At 41.6% G+C, this 27,543-nt stretch overlaps 1 protein-coding gene across 3 annotated transcripts in view; it reads left to right on the top strand.

Moving 5' to 3' along the window:
* The first annotated feature begins 2,843 nt into the window (after window positions 1–2,843).
* Window positions 2,844–27,543, top strand: part of NGF (nerve growth factor) — a 54,592-nt gene continuing 29,892 nt past the window's right edge. The window contains exon 1 of one of the 3 annotated variants that reach the window (XM_081009918.1): window positions 2,844–2,913. The gene's annotated coding sequence lies outside the window, so the exon portion shown is untranslated. Of the gene's footprint in view, window positions 2,914–3,279; window positions 3,423–27,543 lie in introns of those variants that run through there. The other 2 variants (XM_081009919.1, XM_081009917.1) reach the window with 2 other exon arrangements.

Consider the following 27,543-nt stretch of genomic DNA (forward strand, 5'->3'; position numbering starts at 1 on the left):
ACCAAACTTTCCCCCCATCAATCTTCAGTCTTCCTAGAGTTAAAAGATACATGTATGGTACTCATCTCACCACACTTCCCTCTGCTGGATGGAATGTATGTTGCATCATTTATACATTTGAACTTGGCATCAGAAGCTGAGGCCAGTCTATTCTGAAGTAAGAGGGCCCAAGTTACCGGTATGTTGTGTTTCTGAACAGGACTTTCTCATGGTTAGTTTAGGTGTTGCCTGTTATCATTTATCTTTCTTATTTTTTAAAATTATAGACAATTCCCACAGCACTTTGGAATTATTCTTTTATTTTCAGTAAGGTTGCCATTGAAGGATATTGTAAAATTGAGTATTTTGGAGCTGTGTCTTGAGAAAGAAGAGCCAGTTCAATGTTTCTATTACACAGTCTGCAGCACGATTGGTACAGCCATGCATTTCAGGTTCCATGCAACTCTCATACCACCTGAATTTGACTTCCCATGTGTTTCAGACTAGCAGCAGTGTTTTGTCATACTGGGAGCCAAATGCGCTGGAATGGTGCTTACAATGAAATCATTCGAGAAGCCAAATGAAGACATCACCACAGCCACATGCATCCCTGGCCATATGGAAGTGGCAAATACTGCAGCTATGCTGGAATAGCCATTGTGTTCTATGGAAGTGTGAAGCAGCCAGCCATCTCTGCACAAGGTATGTTGTTAGTTTCAGGCTTACATCCATAGCTGTCAATGTTTCCCTTTTTTAAAGAGAAATTCCCTTATTCCAAATAGGATTCCTCGCAAGAAAAGGGAAAAGTTGACAGCTATGCTTACATCCCTTTTAGAGACCTTATCCATCTTTGTTGCCAGCAAAGAGATGAAACAAATATGAGTTGTATAATGTGTCTAAACTGCGTATTTGTATTCAGAGTCTGAAGGAATGATTTATTGCTTTGTTATTGATAAATTATGCAATTTGCTATTACGCAAACATGTGTGTTATTTGGGAGCACCAAGTATGAGGTGACACCTTGGGAACTAATTAGTTTATTGTGGCATGAGCTCTGCTTATTCTGGTGCAAAAGCAGTGGATTGAATTTCTTACTCAACATTTTGAAAGTTGTACATATACAGAAGAAGAACCTTGCCAGATCAAATCAAAGGTCCATTTAGCCCAGCATCCTGTTCGGAATTTGCAGTTTGCATATGGCAAATTAAAGTGCAATTAGCAATTTGTGAACAGTTAATTGGCTATGTATTCACTTTTTAATATAAGATTCCCAATTTTATTTTAGCAAACTTGTTATTATGTTCAGTTATGGTTGCTTCACCTTAAAAAAGGATGTTGTACATTCAGAGAGAAAAAAGGCAACCAAAATGATCCAGGGGATTGAGGAGCTCCCCTGTGAGGAGAGGTTAAAACCTTGGTTGGCCTTTTAATACAGAGAAAATGGGAGCGGTGACATGAAAGGAGTGTAGAAAAAGTGATGTATGGTAGGAGACAGCAGATAGAGGCAAGTTTTTCTCTCGCTCTCTCCTAACACTAGAACTTGTAGAAGCTGAATGTTGGAAGATTCAGGGCACACAAAAGAAAGCAATTCTTCACACAGTGTATTGCCAGACTATGGATCTCACCCACCCAGGAGGCAGGGATAGCCAGCAACTTGGATGGCTTTAAAAGAAGAACAGGCAAGTTCATGGAGGAGAAGGCTATTTGCCTTGATGGCTGTGCTCTGTCTCCACTGTTGGGGGCAGCCTGCTTCAGAACACCAGTTGCTGGAAATCACAACGGGAGAGAGTCCGCTCTGGCTTGCAGGCTCCCTATTGGGATTTGGTTGGCCACTGTGAGGACAGGATGCCCGATTAGATGGGCCACTGGGCTGATCCTGTTCTTATATTCTTATGGGCTATTGGCTGATGTTGGTGGCTGAAAATGGAATTCCTTCATTCCAAAAGTTGACACCTTTCTGTTTGCAGTTTGGTGGTCTTCTTTGAGTGGGAGAGGATTCATCATTCTTGAACCAAGAATCCGGAGTTTTCACTCAGTTAATCTGCAGCGGGGTTTGTTTTCTTTTCATCTACCTGTGAATCGGGTTTACTCTGCAAACCTTGCTTTTTATGAATCTACTTTACTGCTCTTTCAAAGCTCAATTCGACAGGAACTGGGATGATTTCTTGTTTACGGAGCAGGTATTTTATAGTGGACCTCCAGGAAGAGCTAAAAAAAAAAAAAAGCTGCCAAATTTAATTATTCCAGATAATTCCGGCGCGAAACGGGATAATCGCCCCCAAACAGATGACTCAAGGGGGCTTGGAACGTTCGCCTTCCTTCGCGCGGAGTGGCCCGGCGCAGCTGTGGGAGGTTCCTCGCGGGGCGCTCCGCCCGCCCTCCTCCAATCAGAAGTCGAGCAGGCCTCCCGAGGCGCTCGCCTGCATTTCCATTCATCTCCCGCAGGAGACAGGAGCCGCGCACGTGCCGGCGAGTCCCTCTCGAGAGCCCAGCGAAGGCGGACGAGCGCGAGGGCGGGAAAAGCTCGCGGGCGGCCTGGGCCAGCGACGTCTTTCCCGGGAGTCGCTCCGCGCCCCCTCAGGGGACTTTCCCGCCCAGCGTCTTTTGGGCTGCGCGCGGCGAGTCTGTGCAGCTCCCGCGCCTTTTTATATGGCGCTAGGACCCAGGCGAGTCTGTCTCTCGTGAGTCAGTTGCCGCAACAGCAGCGGCGGCGGCTCGGTCGGAGTTGAGCGAGAGCGCCGTGGATGAGGCTGCGGCGCGCGCGCGAAGTGAATGGCTCGCGTGCGTTGGGAAAGTGGCCACGGAGCGAGGCGCTCGAGGATCCCGTGCGTGAGCCTGCGCGACGGCGCCTATAGCGGCGGTAGCAGCAGCAGCAGCGGCAGCAGCAGCTCCTAGGGGGGCCTCTCTCCACCTGCCCGCGGTCGCAGCGCTGAGGTGAGTCGCCAGCCCGCCTTGGGCCAATGGACGCAGCAGGCGCGTGAGGTGAAGTTGCTGCTGGGCTGCCCGGGCGTGGAGCGGCCGGCCGCAGGGGACGCCAGCCAACTCCCAAGCCCGCAGGCTGCGGTCCCGGGGCTGTCACTGGAAATGAAGGTCCCTCGTGGGGTTGGACCAAGAAAGCCCAGCAGCCTCTGGGATGAGCGAAGATTAGTGGCGCGTCTTTCTCTGGGTAGCCGCAGCCCCGTCCGAAAGTCGAGGCTTAGAGGGCGCAGTGGTCCCTCTTATCAAATAAATAAATCCATAAACGGCGTGAGTAGCCCGTTTTCGCCTAGTTCCGCGTATGGTCGCACAGGGGGAAAGAATGCCTATGGCATTCTGGTGTAAATCAGGGCACAGGCTGTGGTTCTCTCGCGCTGTTTTTACACTTTTTAAAGCCCCCAGACACGTACAGGGTTGAGTTCCCCTCCAGCTACAAACTCCCTGCTGGGACAGGATGGAAACTGACGGTGCTCATTGATTTATGGTTTGTGATTAAGCTTCTCCCCCCACCCCTGAAAGCGAATGCCAGGCAGAAGGGGAAAGAGGCGAGCAGATGAGCGGGAGGGGGTTGGTTTATTTTTGTAGCTCCTTGGGACAGTTTGTGGATCTGTTTCTTCCACCCCTTAACTTTTGAGCATTGCCTTGTCCGGTGGGAAACCTGCAGGAAAGAAATGGATATATGAATAGTGTGCTTGTCCGGCTGGTTTTTTCCCAAATTGTCACAAGCTTGGAAATTTGTGAGCATCGAAGTGTATTACTGTAAATCCTTTGTATAAGCTAGGTGTGGGTTTTCTCTTGTACAGCATAACGTAGCCTTGTACCTTAGCTTAACTGAAAACATGCATCAGAACTTTGTTGTTCAGTTGTAGGAAGAGATTCTGTCTAGAACTCCTCATGTTAGCTTTACTTTATCTTACCTGGTTCCAGTGATGCTCCCATTGTTTGATCGGCATTCCATCATTAAATAATTCCATGGCACTGTACTGCTATAAAATGAGGAACGTCATTATGGTCCATGAAATTGTATTATTGGGGGTGGGGTGGGGAGTCAGGCATTTGCCTACAGGACAAAAAAAGATAATAAGGACCAACAGCCAAATGGGTTGGATGAGTCATATATTGAGCCAAAGATGATCAGGACCTTAACATCAAGTATCTGAATCATTGCTTAACAATCTTTGAAACATCTGGAGACATTGTTCAGTGATACAGTCACTTTCAAAGGAGTATGTGGAATTGGGATAACGATAATTCAGCAACTTGAGAAATGCAGAGAACTCACCCTTAAGGGACAAAATCTGTTTCACAAGATGCTAGGAGAGGAAGTCATGAAGTTTCTGTTGCTCATTACTTTCTCCTAGTATTAGGTAAGCACAACTTTGCTCAGAAGCAACCTTGCTCTTCTTCTTTTAGTTCTCTGTTTTCTCATTTTAAAAATGGGCAGAAAGCTAAAGAGTTGTGAAATTGTGTCTGTTCAACTTGCTTCAAAGTGTCAAAGTTTCAATTCAAGAAAACTAACTTGTTTCTGAATGGAAAGTGCTTATCCTTTACAGTACAACATACAAAGATAAATTCAGCTGGTATATTATGAAGTCTGAAGTTGTGTTGGTGAGATAGATCCCACTTGTTGATGCAGATTTGTTTTGCTTCTGTACACATTAAAATTCTGTGTCACTTGCATGTATTTCAAAGGGGGGGAAGTCTGTTTCAAGACTCACGTACAGATCGCTGTAGTTTGTTTTCTAAGCATCAGTTTAAAGAAGAGGTGTATTTATTATTTGTACTAAACAATTTAATTATGCTTGTATTGTGGTTGTGTTTCAACTGTTGAAAATGAAACTGTTTCATTTTTGCTTAAACACCATAAAGTGTAGCATGCATGGAAATACAGTAGTACAAAATTCAGTTCTGTCACATAATGTCAGCCCAGGCCAGGCTGATGGAGCTCTCCCAGACCATCCATTACAGTTTTTGAAAATGTCACTGTTTATCATGGCCATTTAAAGCAGTGGTGACCTCTGCTGGCAATTCCCATCTAAAAAATATGTGCTGAATTCAGCCATCTGATAAACATGAATTGTTCCTGATTGATTTAATAACATGCATTAAAGTAGGTTGGCTAATAAAACCATGAAGTTCACTTACACAGTTGTAATGACATTAATGGAGTTTGCTTCTAAGTAAGCGTACATAGGATAAAGTTGTAAAAAAAAATCCCTATTCTACCACCTCTCCACATGTGTTCTTCAGTTTTGTACTGTTTTGTGAGCTAGATTACACATATAGATTCCATTTTTTTGGTTTATGTTGCTTGCCAGAAACCCTGTCTGTTTTCGAGGTGAAGGAGTAGTTTTAATAATATAACAAAATTTCAGGGGGAAGACTGTTCCACATGAATATCTGGCATTTCAGATGGAAATAGTTTACTTTGTTATTGGTTAAACATTAAGCAATCCATGGTCTGGAATTAATTCACCTATAGAAGCAGGGGGAGATTCTCTGCTTTTTGGGGTTTTTTCTCTTTCTCTTGGCCTTTGTATGATTACCAGAAGACAAAAGAGATAGATATACAGTTGAGTTACAGGTAGATGAGAGAGAACATACTCGTGCGTACACATGCAGCTGTCTTGCAGTTAATGGTGCTTGCCTAATTTAACCCTGCTTTGGTCTTCTAGCATTAACATTAGTGGAAATAGTAGACCACCCATAAGACTGTAAATGATAGCAAAAACTTTGTAGTAATGAACATGAGAATGCAGAGGTCTTTATAGAAAACAACTGCAATACGCACACACATCTATACATCAAAATTAGTTTTTGTCTACCAAGGCAATAATTCAATGTTGGCTCAGAATCTTGAGATTTGGACTTGATAATAGCTACTGTGCTTGGAAAATCAGCTTCTGGATAACAGAAAATAGCCAAATGGTGCTGTTTTAAATATTGAAAGCACTCAGAGAGTTTGTTCAAATGGTAGATTCCCCAATACTGAAGTGTTAAACTAGAGGTAGATGATAAAAATGTAGAGAGGTGTAAATGAATGTAAAAGTACCTAAGGAAAGATTTTATCTGCTTTATCTTGTTAAGTCAGTTAGATACATTTTAAGTAGACTAATAGATGCAATAATGATAATTCAGTGAGTTCCCATTTGCTATAATTGTGTCTTCCAGTTGGAATCAGCAAAGAGATCAAAATGCAGCCCCTTTGAGACAGAGGGGGAAAGCAATATAACAACAACACAAATATCAGTAAATCCCATGGCAATCTCTAAAACATGCTATCCTGTATAAGTCAGTTCAAAATTAATTCCCATTGAGTTTCCAGCTCAGAGTGAATAAGACTGCAGCCTAAAAAGTAAAAAGGCAGTAACAGTTTGTTGTTGGCATCTGTCCGTCTTGAGAGAGAATGGAGTGGGCATTAGCAGCCCTGAAGTGACCTCTTCAGGCCTCAGCAGTGTGTATGGAGGTCCTGGGCTTGGCTGCAGGAGTTGCCGGTAGGAGGTGTACGAGGCCCTATCTTAGAGACTGCACTCCAAGTTTGTGTAGGGTTTATTTTTTAGCCTTTCCTTCTCTTAAATATACCCCACAAGGCAGCGGAGGCTTAGGATCAGAGTTTTCGTTCTCCTAGGTAAGCTACCTTCCCAGGTTGACGAGCCCCATCTGCCCCAGTACAGCAGAATAGAATGATAATCTGCAAAAAGACTGCTGAAATTATGCATTCTTCACCCCCCATTTAAAAGTGTGGTACAAACCTCTCATGGGAGAGGGTACCAGTTCTTGGCTGCTGAACTAAATGTCTCAGAAATGTAGGGGAGATTGTAGGGATTCTTGAGAAATACTGGCCCCAGGCCATTTGGGGTTTCAGAGGTCAAAACCAGCTCCTTGCATTAAGCCTGGAAACAAGATCAGTTAAGCTGGTACAAGATCTGTGTAATATGAACTGATTGACTGGCTCCTGTCCAAGCTTCTGGTTGCTGAAATCTGAAACTTCCAGATTGTCTTCAAGTGCAGCCCCACATAGTGAACATTAAAGTGGTCTGATCTGAAGGTGAATGACTGAGACCAGGTCTGGTTTATCAAAAAGAAAGAAAGAGAAAGGGACAGTTATGTAAGCTGGAAGGACGTATTTCCTGCAACCACTGCCACCAGAATATTGAACCATCACATTTCTATCTATCTAGAGTTAACAGCCCTAGTCCAGATTTGTTTACTCTTCTGTGGTATCTTCTAAAGTGCATTCATACACCTCAGGTGGGGGGGCGAGAATAATAGAATTGTAGAGTTGGAAGGTATCCCAAGAGTCATCTGGTTCAACCCTGTGCAATGCAGGAATTAACATAACTTCAAGAAGAACCAGCAATCCTGGACCAAATTGGAGAGGCATCTTTTACATTTGCAATATTCCCTTTGCTTAATGTAAACAAACTTCTATTTCCTTCTTCTTGTTATGGGTTCAATTCAACTGAGCCACAGTGTCCTAAAAATGTTCTTTGCCTTTGCAGTTACCCTCACGATCGAAAATTACAGATGAAATTAATTTAAAGGCAGCTAATATTAATATAACAGCTTCTTTTTCTTGTTATTACAATCTTTGGTTTATGCTTCATACAGAGACATTTAAAAGATTTGTATGCGATTAAAGCTAGAGTAGAACTGAAGTAGATAGTCAACAGCTCAAAGCTCAATGGCTTATGCAAGAGTTTGTGGCTCCTATGAGTTACTTGAAATGTGGAGCAAAGCAATATTCCTTGTAGTTTTAAAATCATATCAGACTCAAGCTGAATTATTAAATGTGCATCAATATGACTGGAAGGAGGATTTTACATCACTTTTTAAATTGAATTATATACGTCTAGAATTAGATGGAACCTTGTAACCCCCTTTCTGCTGCAGGAGATGCAGACCTAGAACATTCTCAATAGATCGCTGTCCCTACCAACCCTCTACCTAATTATTTCCATTTGTAACTGCTTTCACCTACAAGACATTTCCCCTAATATTCTCCTAAAGTCAACCAATGTGGTGTCATGGTGTTTTATCATGTTTTCAATATTCTGTTGGAAGCCACCCAAAGTGGCTGGGGAAATCCAGCCAGATGGGCGGAGTATAAATAATAAATAATAAATAATAATAATTATATTATAGGAGACAGGGGTTCAAATCCACAGAAACAGAATTGAGTGTTCTGATGGTTCCTAAGCTGTCCCAGGGAAAGAGTGGAGCAAATCAGAGGGTTTCTTCCTGTTACCAGAGCACCAACTACTTGTTCAGCACCATTGCTGTTGCCTGTTTTACCAGTCATAAGGCCAGCAGAAGAATGAGAGTTGGGCTGAGTAGATGGGATTTTCTTCTCCATTGAAGCCCTGGGCGTTTCATCTCTGTCCAGCCCAGCAGCACAATAGTAATATAATAGCCCTTTTTGAAATGGATGTGTAAAAAGCAATCTTCCTTCCATCATAGCATTGGGCTTGGTGGAAAAGTTTCTCTCTGCCCTGCAGTGCCCAACCCAGCACCATGATGGGGAGAAAATTCCCTCCACACATCAGCAAAGGAATGGGGAGGGTATTGTGTATACAGTGGTACCTCTGGTTACGTACTTAATTCGTTCCGGAGGTCCGTTCTTAACCTGAAACTGTTCTTAACCTGAAGCACCACTTTATCTAATGGGGCCTCCCACTGCTGCTGTGCCGCTGCTGTGCCATTTCTGTTCTCATCCTGAAGCAAAGTTCTTAACCCGAGGTACTATTTCTGGATTAGCAGAGTCTGTAACTTGAAGCGTATGTAACCAACCTGAAGTGTGTGTAACCCGAGGTATCACTGTATATCTCTTCCTCTGTGTGTCTTTGTTCCTTGGGCTGAAAAGGGTGAGCCAGCCCTATTTTAAGCACTCCGCTTTTGTTTATTATGAGAATAAGCCTTTCATTATTAAGACTTCATGCATTTCTGCAGATATCCATAACTGAGATGATTATGACTGCCTAGAACCTCCATAACTAAGGAAAATGAAATACATCTGTCGCTCTAATGCAGTGATCTAAGTGCTTGTGCTTGGGATTCAGTTTGTAATTCTAGTTCTGATCTAGTAATAATGTTGTTTTAGAAGAGAACCCTTTATGTTTGTAACCTTTCCCACAGATCTGGGTTGGCTTGATCATGGTATATGAAACTTACAGGAGATTAGGTAAAGTGCAGAGTCAGTTCCTGTACCCTTTTCAGGCAGGTATTTCTACCTGTTAGGTAAAGAATGATGCTGGCTCCCAGGAATTTTAAACATTTCAACTGACCTGCATAGCGTATCTAAATATTTGAAACTGAATACTATTGATTTTATAATTTGTTATTTATATCAAATTATTGGAAAACAGTTTAAGCACATAAAAAACCAGCAGAACAAAAATGGAAGTACAATAGGTTATTTCACTCTTTAAATTAATCTGACATATGCGAATTCTTGGATCCTAGTAATTGCAATTCATTCTGGGGCAGGGGAGCCTCGTGGTCAAATGTAGCAAGCCAATGGAACACTTAATTTTTTTCCTTTGTAAATCTTCCAGTAGGTCCAGCCAGAAAGGCTCTTAAGAACTATATGCAAAACTGTCCCCTTTTTACTCCTTCTTGTGCCTTTGACAACAGGTTGACATGACAGATATCAAAGAGGAGAGAAAAAGCTTTACCAGTTCAACTACTGCTTCTGCATTTGCTGTTAAGGACACAGGAGCAGGTTAAAAGTCAGGCACCCCTAACTTTATGGAGCATTTGATCTAAAACTTCCAAAGGGAAAATAACCTGTGTTTCCTCTCGTCTTGTGTGTTAAATGGTGAGCGTACCTAACAAACAAAACGTACTAGATCAAGTCAGCTCCGGTGTGACGTGCAGAATACTGTGGGTGGCATTTTGATAAATGGAGAGAAGTCTTAGTAGCAGGGTTTCTAAAATTCAGGCAGAATCTGTGTTCGAACTGACCTTTTTTCAGCATTGCTTATCAGCTTGTGTGTCAGTGTTTAAGGAACACTTTGGAATCTTGAAGAGGAGAGAAATATTTGCTTTCCAGGAAACATCTTTTTCTTCTCTTTCCAAGGGTTCTGGGTTTATGGTATTACAGGCTTTAAAGAAAAGAAGGTCTATTGGCAAGTAGCCATATCAAAATCCAATTTTCCATTACTGGGAACAGTAACAACATATGATTATACTTTCCAAGTTCCTCTGATGAATCTTACCTTGAGCAGTGGTAAGGAAGATGAGAGGGATTGGGTTAAATGGGTGCAGAGGGAAGAATGTATTCTAGCTAATGACAGGCAGAATCATGGGCAATCATAAACCACTTTCTGTAGCACTAAATGATAACAGTCATTTTGTGTAGCAAACCTACGTTGGTCCCAAACCTGAAGCCCAAGTAATTTGCAATAAAGCTTTAGAGAAGTTTCTACTGCTGGAAACTCTTGAGCATGAACCTTCAAAAGCATCCTGATGGGCTCTTTAAAAAGATATATAATGACGATCCAAAATAGCTCTCCTTTTACATGTCGTGCTTTTATTAACAATGCCCTATTGAAAGATCACGTAATTTAATAAGAGGGAATTTAAAGCAAATCTATGAGCATAAACCTGCTTATAAAAAATGCTCAGATTCACAGGAATTTGCTTGAGGTACCGAATGGCTAATGTGTTGGAAGCCAAATTATCATACTGTGGCAAATTATTGGCCATGTCTATTTAAGTTATACTCAGGAGAAGGGAATGGGGTAAAAGAGAGGATGTTCCTCCTGTTTCAACACCTATTGTTTTTGTTTTTAAACAAACGTTGCAGGTGTAAAGCAGGCCAAAGCATTGCGTGTATGGTGGTATGTTTTAACACACATGCCACGGTTTGTGTTGTAAGGGCACTTTTACTACTATGAGGAAATGTGAGAGATTCCTGTTATAATTGCTTCTCAGCATGGAAAACAGTGTTGTTATTATGTTAATGAAGCAACAGACACCCAACAGAAACTACTGTTGGAGTCTTTATTTACCCCAGTGTTCAGCTATACAGCTTTGCTACCCCTACAATTGTAGAATTGTATCTGAAAACCTAACACGCTTGGTATGTGTGTTTGCTTGGTATGTATGATGCATTCTTGGTATATGTGTTTAGCACCAGAAGGGGGCAGAGAAGAGAGATGTGCTCAGGAAACCCAGATTAACCACATACATGTAATTTAATCTAAAATATATGTGTACAGTTACTTTAAATTACCCATTGTGCCTCCCAAAAATTTTTCCCCACTGAATTTAGTTATTTTTGGCTTAAGACCTTAGGCCAGACTCATGGGTAGTAAATATGAAAGAGACCTAAACACACTGGCTTAACAGACAAGGCAAGCACATTATTGGGGTGTGATGAGTAGGTATCCATACCAGCTTGGTTTACTAGGTGCTACTTCAGATGTAGTGCCTGTTGCTTTAACAGGTCCATTCTTCTACTTCCTCTCATTTTCCTCCACAACTATAGCAGGCTGTACTGTAGCTGTGGTTCACCACTGATGGAAAAGAAGACAAGCCCTGCTGCTATGGAGCTCCAAAAGCAAGCAACAAGTTGGTTGGAGTCAGGGCAGAGCTAGGAAGCCCACAATGGGATGCCTGGATTTCTCATATGGGTGCCAAAAGTTGGATCTCAGGTGTTGGGGTTTTTTTTTATTTTTAGTTTTCTTAATAGGTTTAGGCCACTTAAAATGTGGGGTTGCCAAATCCAGACCTTTTTTCCAATGAGCTCATGGTGGTGTACAAGGTTCTCCCCCTCTTCCAGGTGCCAGTCCAACTGTCACACCACACTGTTTTTCTCAGACTTCCTGGGTTTTTGTCCTACAGCTTCAGTGTAGTTATACACACATAATTTATTCAACTGGTTTGCAATCTCTTTATACTTATTTAGCACATCTTTAGTTCACTTGTCATCTGACTTCCTCCCAGCTGGATTTTCTACTTCTGGGGAACTTAAAGATTTTTTTTTTAATCCTTGTTCTTAATTTTCTTAGTGACAAGAGCCTCAAATTCTTTATTTCGTTTCCCACCCATCTTCATCCACTTCTTTTTTGTGTTTGTGTGTGTGCACGTGCCTGTTTGTGTCTCTTTTTGTTCTGATTTGTAGAAGAGACTCCCATTTTCTGAAGGAACCCTTCTTGCCCGTAGTAGTTTCCTTGCTTTAATATAAATATGCCCAGATTGTGTCAGAAGCAGGAGCTTGTGGATGTATATCACATTGAAACCAGTAGTATTAAGCTATCAGCAAATTCCCCTCTGCTATATTGTTTTGTTGAAAGATGCATATTTAAGCAGCAGAGACTGCACTGATTTTCAGCTGAGCAGGTTCAGGCATAGTTACAGGAATTCACCCAATAGCAGGTATGGTGATTTATTTGGCTGTGCTTTGGGGGATTTTCCTCTGTCTTGGTTAAATGTGACAACTGTTGTCAAAAATATAATCACAGGTCTTGCCTCTAACACTGAGCTGCAATAAACATGACTGTAAAATTTTTAGCCTGGCAGTGGGTCATTTATTTTATTTTTGAATAGCTATGCAAGTTCCAGTTTCAAAGCTGCTATGCTTAAGGCTTATTTAGCTCCTCTGTGGGGTGGTGACTGTTTGGGAAACTAATAAAAGATTAGGCTCCATTTGACAGCTTTGAACCACACAGAGGAAATTAGTGGAATTCGTATTCCAATGAGAGATGGATTATTGCTTTGCCAGTTTCATGTTACGTGAAATGTACCTCTGCTTTTCTTGCCACCTAAGACCCCTTTTTTGTATTCTAAACAGTATTAAGGCTTGGAGTTTTGTTTTTATGGCTCTCATTAATTTAACAGTTTTTCTAAAGACTGTGAAATCATGGGTCTCAAGGGGCATTTTTTAAATAGATGTCAGCTCCACTCATTTTTATAGTGTGGCTTGTTTCCTATACAGCACAGTCCTGCTTCTCTTCTCTCCTGCACCCAAGAGTGTGTGCAGATGAATGTGGCCTTGGAAGAAAGTTGCATGCTTCAAAGCAGGAAAGTGGACTAACAATGGCAATATGCTTGTATAATGGCACTCAAGTAAACAGACATTCAGGAGAATTCCATTTAGACTTAGGCATCAAATTAGGGGCATCTGTCATCATCATCCCCCCCCCCCAAATACTGTAGGCTCTATCAGCCATATAATCACTCAGGTGATCAGAGACAGATAATGATAGAATTGTAGAGTTAGAAGGGACCCCAAGGGTCATCTAGTCCAACCCCCTGCAATGCAGGAATCTCAGCTAAAGCATCCATGACAGATAGCCAGCCAACCTCTGCTTAAAAACCTCCAATGAAGGAGATGTAGAAATAAAACTCAAATATTTTCAAAATTCCAGGTTAAGTACTTAATTCGTTCCGGAGGTCCGTTCTTAACCTGAAACTGTTCTTAACCTGAAGCACTACTTTAGCTAATGGGGCCTCCTGCTACCGCCGCACCGCCAGAGCATGATTTCTGTTCTCATCCTGAAGCAAAGTTCTTAACCCGAGGTAATATTTCTGTGTTAGTAACCTGGCTGTATTTCTGGCTGTAACCTGAAGCGTATGTAACCCAAGGTACCACTGTACTGCAGTTAATATAAAGTTATGAAAATTTGCAATTATGTTCCCTGTGAGACGTATGGATAAATTCCCCCCCCCCCCCCCCAATGATGAAGGCATTCTCAATTATCTACTGTTACGGAATAAGCTATAACATGTGTACTACTGTACTGTAACTTAAGTGCAAGTCAGTTTTTTAACAGAGCAGCAGAATCTTGACGCTTCCCTCTTAACCCTGCTATTTTAAAGGGGTGAGGGATATGTGACTCTCCACATGTTGTTGGGACTTTCTTTCCCATCAACTCCAGCCACCTTGGGCAATAGTCATGGATGATGGGAGTTGAAGTCCAGCAACATATAGGGCCCCAGATTCCCCACCCCTGCTTTATTACAAAAGGTTTTGTAAACCCATGCCTCCACCATCCTAGGAATGGCGCTGACAACTCTGAATGTTATGCAAGGCTCTCCTTCTTCACAGTCCTTTCCATTCTGCCTCACCCTCTAAAAGCCACTTTTATTGCATATTCAATGAGGCTTTGCATGAGTGCTTTGGGTAGCTGTATCTACATTGGGTCTCAGATTGTGTCTCAGATTGTTCTCCTGCATCAACACTGGGTCCCCTGTGCTGGTTTATGTGCACCATTACTTCAGAGCAGGATGGCATACTTGGACTCTAAAGTAAGGTTACCATTTGTCATTGAAGGATATGCATTTGAGGACTTTAAAGTGGATGGAGTCCCATTCCAGTTCCTTTCCAGCAAAAGCTTATTTTCATACAAAGGCTAATGTAGCTTGGTTTGATACCTTATTCATTTTCTGCTTGGGTCCAGAAGTGCCAAACTCAGTTTCTGTTATTTTACTTCCAAAAAGCCCAGACCAAATCCAAATGAATATAAAGTAAAACTAAAAAACATTTACAGTGGTACCTCAGGTTACGAACTTAATTCTTTCTAGAGGTCCATTCTTAACCCGAAACCGTTCTTAACCTGAGGCATGCTTTTGCTAATGGGGCCTCCCGCTGCCACTACACCACCGCCATGCAATTTCCATTCTCATCCTGGGGCAAAGTTCTCAACCTGTGGTACTACTTCCGGGTTAGTGGAGTTTGTAACCCAAAGCATTTGTAACCCAAGGTACCACTGTACTGGTAGTTTTCAAGGAGTCAAATGCTGAGAAAAGTAGAAGAAAGCAGAACGTGAAAACTGGTCCTTTCCTATTATTACCTGATGCAGAAAACAAAGACAATAAACACATAGTATTCAACCACGGAAGAAAAAATAGAACATAGACTGTAATCCTGTGCACATTAGGCTGCTTTGATTCCACTGACGTAGGCAAGATGTAAACCAGGGGTCAGCAAACTTTTTCAGCAGGGGGCCAGTCCACTGTCCCTCAGACCTTGTGGCGGCCAGACTATATTTTGAAGGGAAAAAATGAACAAATTCCTATGCCCCACAAATAACCCAGAGATACATTTTAAATAAAAGCACACATTCTACTCATGTAAAAAGACCAGGCAGGCCCCACAAATAACCCAGAGATGCATTTTAAATAAAAGGACACATTCTACTCATGTAAAAACACGCTGATTCCCGGACTGTCCGTGGGCCGGATTTAGAAGGCGATTGGGCCAGCCCTGGCCCCAGGCCTTAGTTTGCCTACCCATGATGTGAACATTCCCACTGTGCATGAATGCAGTCATAGAAAGTTTTTTTTTTTTAAAAAAAACATTCACATTCAATTTGCACTGTAGGTTCCCCAATCCTACTCAATATCACTGTATTTCCGGTTGAACCTACTTGTAATAGGGTTTTCATATCAATAGAGAGTTAACTTATTAAAAGCTATTGTAATCCCTGTTGCAAAGTCTTGAGCTTTGCAATGCCATGTGCAAGTTTTCAAGATTGGACATAGTGATAAAAAGGTGTAGCTTTAGAGGAGGAAGGCTGGCCAGCATGTGTGGAACAATATCTTCTAGGAGTCAGAGGCTCCTGCTTCAAAACAAGAGATAATGCAGCACATATTTGGGAACTAAAGTTACAACTTGTCAGAAACGATTTAAAAAAGTTTCACATATGAGTACAGGACAGAAAATATTTTTCAGTTACTTGGGAAACTTCTCCTTCAGCTAGATTTGGTAAATATCAGACAAGCAAAATCCATGCCGAGAAATTTCAAGTTACATGTCTTATAGATTATAGACTTTAAGCAAATTATAAAAGTGTAAATTAGGTCATGGTTGGCTCAGACAGTTTATTTTAGTACACTAGTCCATAGTAATTGAATCCATTTAAAATAAATCTGCCTTGAAATATGATACTGTGAATGACAAAGCCATTTTAATAAATATAAAAAGTCAGGATCACTCTCTGTTCAGGTCAGTGGGGCAGAATGCCTTGCATCAGGACTGCCTGTGAACCAGAGGGTTTGGTAACTACTAGCCAAATTATTTCCATATGTGTGGTCTCAGTACCGTAAGGCAAAAATGTGACTTTAGACAATTAAAATGTTAAGTAACATGCATAACTGCTTGGCAGCATTGCCAAAGTATATCGCTAGTTGAATCTCTAATTGTTCACATTTAGGCAGAATATACATTACACCAGTAAAATGTTTTAGCAAGGAGACAAATCAAGATAATGTTATCTATTTGAGAGGAACCCCGCTGTCTGTTCCATCTGGAAAGCTTATCTCCCCTTTGATTTTTGTTCTACTTGTATATATTGCCTCCCATATTCATTCCTGTCATTCTTGCAGTCCTAATTTAACATTTGGGAATTTGTGGTTTACCAAAGTCCTAACCCAAGCAAATCTTCTAACTTTCAGTATCTTTCCTATAATGTACCTCTTGCCTTGACACTCTTTCAGCGATGCAATTAAGTAACTATTGTGCAGAGAAAGTCATGCAGCATGATCTTCTTACAGTGATATAAATTACAGAGATGGTGATTCTCAGCCCCTTTTTATGCTGTTGCAGTCCCATTGAATTAATGGCATTCCATCAATGCAAGTTATCGTAGGGCAAAACTAGACATAGTAATGCAGTTTGGTTGTGCAGAGCTGTTTTTTCTTCAGCTAGTAGCCAGCACAGTGGGACTGCGAAATAGCATGGTGCACTTTGGTTCTCTGCCCTTGTTGTCATTCTGATTGGAATTGACTGCTTTACCTCCTATTTGCAATGGAAGAAAAGTTCCAATTGATGCCCATTGTGAGTAGCAGGCATGGGATGGGGGTTGCAGGGGGACTGTGGTGAAGGCAAAGGGTTAAAGCCTTCACACACCCACACCCACACCACAATCTTGATCTGTCTTGAGGGTCCCATGTAGCATCTACTAGTTAAAGGGGGGGGAACAGCTGCACAGAACTAAAGTATATTACAAACTTCACATCAGTTTGGCTTGTTTATCCCATTTTAGCAATAAGGTTATTCTTCCATTGATGGGAAGGCAGGAAATAGTGTCATAATATTATGTTGCTCCAATCATCCTGTTTGCCTCATATCATTGCTGTTTAATTTATGAGCTATTGCTCCGACAAGTTAGAAGTTAACATGTCAGGAAATGCACAGCCCTGAAAATTTATTGTGCTCCAACCAGACAAAAGCCACTTTCCAAAGCAAACTGAATTAAGACTCAGTGGCTCATTTATAACATTTTTGGGCGCTGTTCTCTTCCGTTGTGGGGTCGGGCGGGGGGGAGTATGTTTGTATTGGATTTTCAACAAATGCAAAATTATTGCCCAGCAGGGAGAAGCTAGTTGAAAAATACAAACAACTCAGAAGAAAGAGGTTCTTCAGGGTTAATAAAGAAGCTAGTGCACTAAAACACATTCAAAGAAGGAACTGGCTTCCTGTAAACTCCAGGAGTGTGCCACATTGGATAAAAATATTCAGTTTGGATAGGACTGGAGAGATTGCTCGTGTTTCTCCTGAAGTGTCTGTGACACGTAAGGCTGGCACTTAAAGGCACAGTTGTAGTTTTTGTTTTTGTTTTTGTTTTAACAGCCACATGATACCTAGAAATGTACCTGGTGAAGCTTTTGCTGGCATGGAGTTAAGAGGTGGGAAAAGCATCACTTAGCAAATTAAAGGCATTGACATGGGGCCAGGAAAAAAAAACGATGGCAACTCTTATAAAAAGAAATAATGCAGTCCCTACTGACATCATGTCTAATTTACAACATTTGATAGCAGGATGTAGAGATGATGTGTGCTAAAGTTATGTGAGTAGTATTGCGTGTAAGCCAGCATAGTGCCAAAACAGCCAAATTCGCAAATAGACCATGACCAGTCACATTCCCATGATGGCTATTATAAAGCTGATTTTATAATATTTACATACATTCTTCATTCCTAAGTACTTGGCTTCTTGCAGCTGGGACACTGCTTCCTTCGATCATACTGTAGGTGTAGACATCTTGTACTATTACTGCATCTCACTTAACGTTGGGAGAAACACAAGTGCTTTTACTAGCTCCACCTGAAACAGTAAGGAATTGGGACGTTCAGGCCCTAATCTCAACTGCAGTGCTATTGATAACTGTGTAACAGCACTTCTCATCAGATGCTATAAGCCAGGGCTGGGGAACCTTTCAGCCTGCAGAAGTTGTTGGACTTCAATTCTTATCAGCTCTAGTCAGCATAGTCAGGGATGATGGGAGTTATATTGCTGCAAGTATCGGTGGAGGGTGGACAGAGGTTCCCCAGCTCTGCTCTTAACTTTTGCCACCATTCCCACTCATTGGATTGCATTTTACTGGGGGATTGCATTTTACTGGGGGCTGCTATTAATAATATGTCTGGTGATGCTTGTTTTCTTGTCGTATTTGCCATGCTTTGATTAGCAATCCAAAGAAATGAAACATTACCCAAAGAGACACACATCTTCTAATCAAGCGGTCAGCTCTTCTGGCAAACAGAGAGGCAACTTATGTGATTCCAAGCCTCTTCCCCTATGTTATTTCATTTTATTTATTTCTCTTAAATATTTGCACCCTGCCTTTTGCCTCAGATGGGCCCCTAAGGCAATTTGTAATCCATTAAAAGCAAACAATAAAATGCAAAAGGACAATAACTAATAAAAAGTAGTAACTTCTAAAATTAGAACCAATGAAACACATCCTTGCAGGGGAACAGAAACTCAGCCCAGACTAAAGGTCTGGCAAAACAGAAGAATAATTTTGCAGCTTGCAAGGTACAGTCATTAAAGAATGGACCAATCTGGCCTCCTGGAGAGGGAGTTCCATTAACTGGGTAATTCAACTGAGAATGTTGTGTAGTGTACTGTGTACTGTGGATTAGCTTAAACGCAGTGGGCCACAGGACAAGGCCTCTGGTGAAATATACAGTTTGTGAACATGTTAATGTGGAAGAAGACAGTCCATCAAATAATCTGCCCCCAAATGGTTTAAAGACTTTGTATGTAATAATCAGCATTTCAAACTGGAGTCTATAAATGACTTGGCAGACAGATTGAACAATGTTGCAGCCTTTAGTATTTTACTCTGGGATAAAGAATGACATTTATTGACGTGAATGTTCAGGAGAATACTTTTAGCTAATATAAAGAACTGTTGACATGTTTCCCTTGAAGAATAAGAAGTAATTACTCTTGAATGAGCTGAGTGATAAATTGCAGTTACCTTTCACACAGGTATGTGCCATGCTAAAGGCACAGAAGTGTGCCTGTTTTTAAAAAAGTTGGCAACTGGTGGTGTGAACTGTATTCCATAACAATATCACACCTAATTTACAACAGTTAATATAGCTTGGGGCTGAGATAAAGTGTGCTAATACTGTGTTTATGACAACAATGCAAAGCTGCATAGGCAAATCCACAAATATCTCACAGCCAGCATGTAGACAAGATTATGATAGTAGACTTCAATGAATAGCAGTAGGGATTTAAACAAAAAAAAACACACCCCACCCTTACCCATCCAAAGCACATATGTTGGGGGTGCACGCGCTTGCCCTATTCCCCTTCCATTAAAGCATCCTGTGCATACATTATCTGAGTGGCATGGAACTGCATGGGAGTAGCTCCCTTGCATAAGTGTGTATCAGTTCATGGTCCCCTCCCAAGAAGTGGTACAAGTGAAACCCAAAGGCACAATCACCTGGGAGGTTTGCACAATAAAGTTCTCCTGTGGAGGACCCAGTACGTAAGCAGAAGACCTTCCCTAGGTTGGGCTGTGAGGTGCATTTATTGTGTTGCTTCCATTCCTGTACTTCATTGCAAAATTAACCTGTTAGCCGTACATTGTTGATCAATCAGTTAAGGATGGCATGCCATGCAGAGAGTGTATGAATGTGATTTTGCTTTAGGGGAAGTGCTTCTCAGATCTCCTCTTCCAATTTTCCTCCACAAAACAGCAGCCCAGACATGTAGTCATTTTCCTGAGGCCTGATCCAAAAGCCATCAAAATTAAGATTTCCCCTCTGTGTATTGTTTGAAGTTACTGGCTTAGGAAGGGGGTGGGCCTGTGTACTGTTACCAAGATGAAGCAGTAAAATTTTCCAGTAGTGTATGTCTAACAAGTTTGTATCACTGAGCTAGTCCAAAACAGAGATACTCCCTTCCCATGTTGCTTTTCCTTTCTCCATTAGCTGCTTCCTTCCAGTTTTCCATTCCATTCTATGGCAATCTTCTTCTTCACCTATGTCATACACCCTTGTTTCTCTTACTGTTTTCTCATTCCAGAAATCCTGTTCCATTGAGAATAAATCATGAGTCACAAGAGAGAAAAGTTCTCTTCCAGTAGTCTTTGTGGCAAGCAATGTGAGGCTTAAGGTTATTTTACTTGCTTTTTTGTTGCTATGTTATTCCTAAAGTATTTTAACTTTTTTCCACTCAGTACTGCAGAGATGTATAACTCTGCAGAGGACAATGAAAGCTGCTATGTTTTGCACTAGGTTTCAGTGCTGGACTATTATTTATTTATTTATACATACATACATACATACATACATACCCTGCCCATAGCCACTCTGGGCGGCTCCTAAACGAATATTAAAAACACAATACAGCATTAAACATTAAAAGCTTCCCTAAACAAGGCTGCCTTCAGATGTCTTTTAAAAGTAAGATAATTGCTTATTTCCTTGACATCTGATGGGAGGGTGTTCCACAGGGCAGGTGCCATTACCGAGAAGGCCCTCTGCCTGGTTCCCTGTAACCTCGCTTCTCGCAGGGAGGGAACCACCAGAAGGCCCTCGGAGCTGGGGGAGCGGTCACTTCCTCCAATCGCCCACCCGCCTGCCCGCCACTGCCAATTGCTTGCCACAGCCACTTCCGATCGCACACCTTGCAGTGGCCACCAATTGTCTGCTTGCTCGCCGTCACCAACAGTCCACCCGCCCACTTGCTGCAGCCGCCAATCATCTACCCGCCTCACCACAGCCGCCAATCGCCTGCCCAATTGCCACAGCCACAGCCAATCGTCAGCAGGCCTTACTGCAGCCACCAATCACCCACCAATCGCCGCTGCCAATCTCCTGCTTGCTGCTGCCATTAATTGCACAATCCCCCCTCTGTCTTATACACAGAAAAATACAGTATGTTCTATAAATACTCAACAAAAGTATCTTACTGCTTCCCAAATCCAACTCCCTCTAACTTTGGCTGCTCTTGACAATGCTTTCCTTCTTTTTCATCTCAGGCATTAGTATTAGTATTTTGAGTCCTATAAAATATAGGCAGGTTTTACTAAAACATATGAAAATTTAAGCCACAAAAGTATGTAAGGAAAGAGTATTCCATTTACAAGTTGCTGATCTAGCCTGTATTATCAGAGCTGTATCTCAGTAGGACCTTAGTTTCTTCCAAAAATAGAAGTCAGCTTGTGATAGGAGTTAAGTGATGCCATTGTGCTCCTTCCTTTAGGGCTGTCAAAATTATTTCAAGCTGGTTATAATGTCTGTGTGTTTATAATCTCCAGCCCCCTCCATATCAACTGCTTCCTAGTTTCTCACTGATTTACAAAAGTATGCGAGTTTAAATAGCAAAATACATGTAATGGCCAATCTTTTCTGTTATAAACAAGGCAATCTGGAAAATATTAATTTAAAAAATAAAGTAAAAATCAGTTGTCAGTCTTCAGGTATCATCAACCTGTCCTTTCCCCTTCAGCAGTGAATGTCTAATCACTCTCTCTAGGACACTGATAATAGTGTGAACAGGATTTCTTCCCTGCCTCAGTTGGAACGTGCATCTTATCTTGTGCTATCGCAAGTCTTGTGTCAGTAATACAATGCCTTGGAACATATTTTGTTTTTCCTGAACTAATTACAGGAACTGAGGAGTCTAAAAAAGAAACAATTTTCACTCTCCCACCCCACCCAAGACGTGTCATAATCGGAATGGAAATTGCCCTCCCCAGTGTAACTAAGGACCTTAGAAAAACGTTCCCGTTGGCGCCAATGGGACTTGTCCCCATCAAAGCTCCTAGTCACATAGGGGTAGGGTTGGGGGCAGAGGGCAACTCCATTCTGATAGCTGTTGGAAGGCAAAGTGCTGACATCAGGCGGATAAGACCTGGAATCAACTCCCTGATCAGCCCTTAAACTGACCACATGGCATTGAATATGGCATATCTGTCTCTCTCATCCCAGAAATCTTAACAAGAGGGAATCAGAGTGCCATTTTGTACCCGTGTTGACTTACTCTCTTTGCATTCTCCCTCACACACCCCTCAGCCTAATTTACCACACAATGTCTTTGAGGGGGGAAATGGAATACATGCTGCCCTGAGCTCCTTAAAGGTGCCCTTCATACAGTACATATAATGTGTAATCTGAAACCTTTAAATGCTAATATTGTGCTTTTGCAGAATTAATTTGGGGGTCGTGTGTGTCTATTCACACAGCATGAACCACTTTTAGTGTTTTTTTGAATTCTGACAAGTCCATATATAATGGAGGAATTGGCATAAGACCATGACTGTTCAGTTATATATCTTGAACCAATTATTCCAGAATAGTGAGGGAAGTTTGTTTTAATGCCTTATTAAATATTCCTTAAAGTGCATATAAAATGACCAGACAAGAGGAAAAATGTTTATGAAGCTTTTACAGTGAATAGCCATGGCAATATAATGATACCAGACTGTAACCATGACCATCTGTTTTGCTGTCTAATTAATACTGACTTGTAGTAGATTGGAATATGGATTTTCCATCAGGCTTTGCCTAATTGCTGCTCTGCAGCTACATCACTGCGCATTGTGCTGACATTCTATGTTTGTGCACATCCTCACTGTAAACATGGCCTGCAGGTTCCGAGTCCTGATCTTTCCCCTACACATTCACCTATATTTAGTGGAAGGTATAACAGTGCACCCATGGGATGCAGGTGGTGCTGAGTTCTAAACCACTGAGCCTCTTGGGCTTGCCAATCAGAAGGTCAGTGGTTCAAATCCCCGCGACGGGGTGAGCTCCCGTTGCTCAGTCCCAACTCCTGCCAACCTAGCAGTTAGAAAGAACACCAAAATTGCAAGTGGATAAATAGGTACCGCTCCGGTGGGAAGGTAAGCGGCATTTCCGTGCACTGCTCTGGTTGTGCCAGAAGCAGCTTAAGTCATGCTGGCCACACGACCCGGAAAAACTCTCTGCGAACAAACGCCAGCTCCCTTGGCCTGTAAAGTGAGATGAGCGCTGCAACCCCAGAGTCATTCGCGACTCAATTTAACTGTCAGGGGTCCTTTACCTTTTTATAACAGTGCAAGGATTACATGTAGTGCTGGCCCAAGACATTTTGCTGCCTGAAGTGGAGCAAAAATCTCCTTAATCCTACTAGGGCCAAACACTTTAGTATCACAGCAGGGCAGGACCAGTGCTGGTTTTTATAAATTGTTTCAGAATTTATCAGAATTCAGAAAATATCTGAATATAAAACATAGGTAATAAAATAGTATTAAAACATATAAATCAACAAGAATTAAAAACTATCTAATTTGAGAAGGCTTCTGAGAAAAGAAAAGTTTTCAACAGATATTGAAAACACTAACCAATATTGGGGTTGCTTCACTTTTGAAGAAAGGGAATTACAGAGAGCAGGTGCCACAGTGCTAAGGTCACATCATGCCTTACTGCAAAGGTGTATGTCACCATCAACAGATGCTCCTCCACAAATGTAAATGACTGGGGCAGTTTCTCAGATTCTGTTGTTCAGAATTACATAGGGCTTTATGCACCGGTAGTATAACCTTGAACCTCGCTTAGTAGCAGATTGGCAGCCAGTGCATCACTATCAACAGAAGTGTCACATGTTCCTGATAAGATGCCCCAGAGAGCAACCATGCAGCAGTATTTTGTACTATCTGCAGCTTCCCAATCAAATGCAAGTGCAGACAAAAGATGGTATTTCTTCACACAGTGCATTGTTAAACTGTGGAATTTGCTCCCACAGGAGACAGTGAGAGCCACCAACTTGGATGACTTTAACAGAAGATTAGACAATTTCACGGAGGATCAGGCTATCAGTGTTTTCTAGCCATGATGGCTATGCTGCCCTGTGGCACCCTACAAAACAGCTCCCAGCAGGTCAAAGGGCAATTGCCCATGCCCTCGAATCAGTCCTGTAGGTAGGAGCAGCAGAGCCAGTGCAACACAGTATTCTGCACTCCCATCTCACAGAGTCAATCCAGTAGGATACTGTGGTCAGTGGTATCAAAGGTCACTGAGAGATCAACAGGGTCACACTCCCCCATCTCTCTCCCTGTATATATGTACAGGCCTGAATTCAGATTGAAATGAATCTAGAAAATCAGTCTCATCCAAGAGTGCCTGCAGCTATGCCCTGACCACCCTCTATGATACCTTTCCCCAGAAAAGGTGTATCAGCACCTGGGTGGCACTTGTGAAGAACCCCAAAAGGGCATTTCACCATAGATATTATGAACGGATAAAAAGGAAAACCACTCAAAGAGTAATGAAATTAATGCTGTATTTATGTTTGACTATAAAATGTTTGAAATCTGGCCCATACTTCTAGAAAAGGTAGATTTTCACTTGCTGTGCAGGCAAATACCTGTAGATGCTTTGTTTTCGTTATCAAATCCACTCAAATATTTATTGCATCAAATTTCTAGTTATTCCCACCCTCCCCCACAATTTACCCCAGGACAATAAGATTATCATCATAATTAAATATTTGCATATTATTATTTGCCTGGCTCAGGAAGCAGGATCGGTTTCCAGCTCATGCTCTTAGTCAGAAAATAAGCAACTTAATTTGTTTTGTTTTACCATCACAGCTCTTTTAATAAGAAAAATACCACCATGGTTCCCTCCACAACCCCTTTGAGGTTCTGATCCAACTAAAACGAGTCACTTCTAAAATCCAATGAAAACATTTAAACTAAGTTTTTCCCCAACTAAATTTTCCCATTGTTTCGAATGGGACATGCAGCACAGTCCTGCACATGTTTACTCAGAAGTAAGCTCCATTGTGTTTAGTGGGCCTTACTCCTAGGTAAGTATGTATAGGATTGCAGTCTTAGTCACATGCAGACTTACTCAGAAGCCCCACAGTGCTCAGTTTCATCAAATATGAGTTAATCGTAAGCTCATATTTGTATAGAACTTTCAAGTGCAACCCAAAATGGTACATACCCTCTGCCTACCTGTCCTTTGTTCTCTGCCATGTCGACTATTTATATTTAGCTCCTGATCCAGTATGAAACTCAGCACCTCTCAGGAATGGCAAGAACTTGCTAAATTCCTCCATCACCAATCTCTGATGATAGATTTGGGTTTTCTTTACAATATAAGATACTTCACCTCATACAGAGTAAAAACAGAAGAGCCCTCCTGGATCACTGTGAATAGAAAAGTTTTTGCTGTGCCCAGTTAATTGATGAATCAGCAGGTATATTGCCATCCATCTGTCTGCAGACTGCCAGCAAGTGATCTACAAACAGTTTGTTGAGTTGTGAAACACATTTGCTCATCGCAAGCATTGGCAGACAAGCTTGACATCACTGATTATCAGAATGACACTTAAATGCTTTAAAAAAAAAAAAAAACTACTATAGAAACATGAGTACAACAACACACTATGTTTTAGCTGCCTTTGAAAAGCGATTGAAAACTGCAACTGTCCTAGAATGTGGCCGCCAAGTTAAGAAATGAACCTAGCCACTTACAAGCAATACTGGCTGAAGGTTAGTTTATAGTAGGAGTGTGCATCAGACCCAGACAAGCCCTGAATCCCAAATTGAAGTGGGACATTTTAGACAGATTTGAGGGTTGGCCAAAGCAGGGTGTCTCTGAAGTGCCCCAACTGAAGCAGAGCTCTACAAAGTAGTTCGGGACCATTTGGCTTTGGGGACCTTTAAAAAACTGTGAAGATAGGCTTAACTTTTTGCAGACACACTTTCATCCCGTGAAAGTAGGGGTGACTTTTATGTCAGGCTGGAGGGACGGGAGTTGGAGAACTCTTTTGTGATTAACAGCTTCTAATCAGAGGAAATGATTGTACCAAGTCTCTTCCACCAGTATTTTGGCACAGTAATATATCACCATGTTCTTTTTCCCATGCTGATGAAGAACCATTAATGAGTACTTTTTGGGTTTGGTCAGTCAACCAGCTACAAAGCCACCTAAGAGATACCTTGTTCAACCCACATTTTACCAACTTCCTCGCAATAATATGCTGGGGGACTTTGTCAAGAGGCTTACTGAAATCAAAAGGCTTACTGAAATCCACAGCATTTCCCTGATCCACCAAGCTTGTAATTCCATCAGAATATAACTCAGAGTGGACTGACCTTGAACAGTAGCCACAGAACATTGACTATCAGTTGGGAAACAGAAGTGGAGGACGGGGATAGGAGTATCCCATATGTAAGTGTGTGACTGACTAGAATCCTGAAAAGGAGTTCTCAGTACTGCATTGATTTGTTACAGGGTTCTATTTGTGTAGTTGCGATATTCTTTCTTGTATTACATATGGCATCATATCAGCATGTGAGGCATTTCCTACATGTTTAATTGTGGTCTGTCTAGATAAACTGCATACTTTACATCAAAGCACGAAACCATGTAAAAGTAAAGCTGTTACTATACAGAGGGAAGCAAAAAAAAAAAAAGATTATTTAATTATGCATCAGCTTCCTTCAGCCTAAATGCCTGGAGCAAAGTAAGTGAATCATACATATCACTTTTGCTCTGCTGGCAGCACATTTGATGTGATAGCTTAGAGTCACTTTGCATTGAGCAAAAGTGGGAGTTCCCTCTGCTCAGCAGAAAGTGTTAGCTATAAAACTTTGGAGTAATATAATTTGGAGTCTATTACTTTTATTTATTTCATTCCTGGTTACGCCAAATAGCAACTTGTCCTTGCTATGATATTGTTGATAGGAATGTGAGCACGTATCTGCCTTAAAATAGAGTAAGTAAATTGTGTAATATGTAAACCTGGCTACCATGATCAAAGACAACAAGGGATAGTACACAACTGTATCCACAAATAAAGTGGACTTTTATTTATGCATCTCCCAGATATTTGCCAGAAAGTTGGAGGACTCTCTGGAGTAGATTGGAGGGCATGAGGATTCCATGGAAGAATGAATGGGGAAGTCTGCTCACATGACATTGGATATCACCTATGGGTTTCCAAGAAGCATACCAGCATGTTTTGAGAAAGCAGAAAGCAGAGCTATATCATATTGTTTCTACTTGTGGTCATAGGTTTGTCACAGTAACCCTAAGTGGTCTCTTGACATAGAACTGAAAACCTTTCCTTAGCTTATTTCAATTTGGGACTGTGACTTTTGTAGGTTATTTATGTTCTCAGGGACATAAGATGGACACAGTTGTTGAATTTTTAAAACATTGCATTTTGTTACTTAGAAATTTCCACTATTCATAGGAGTTCTTTTTCATGCTAGCTGGATATTAGGACTATTGCCATTGACAACACTGTTGTTTCAATATAAGTAAATAGGTAGTTTCCCCCAGAGTTAATGATATCACATTGAGGGAGGTGATATCATTAACTCTGGGCACACAAT

The sequence above is a fragment of the Podarcis pityusensis genome (genome assembly GCF_964106645.2).
Source record: "Podarcis pityusensis genome assembly, chromosome: 6".
NCBI lineage: Eukaryota > Metazoa > Chordata > Lepidosauria > Squamata > Lacertidae > Podarcis > Podarcis pityusensis.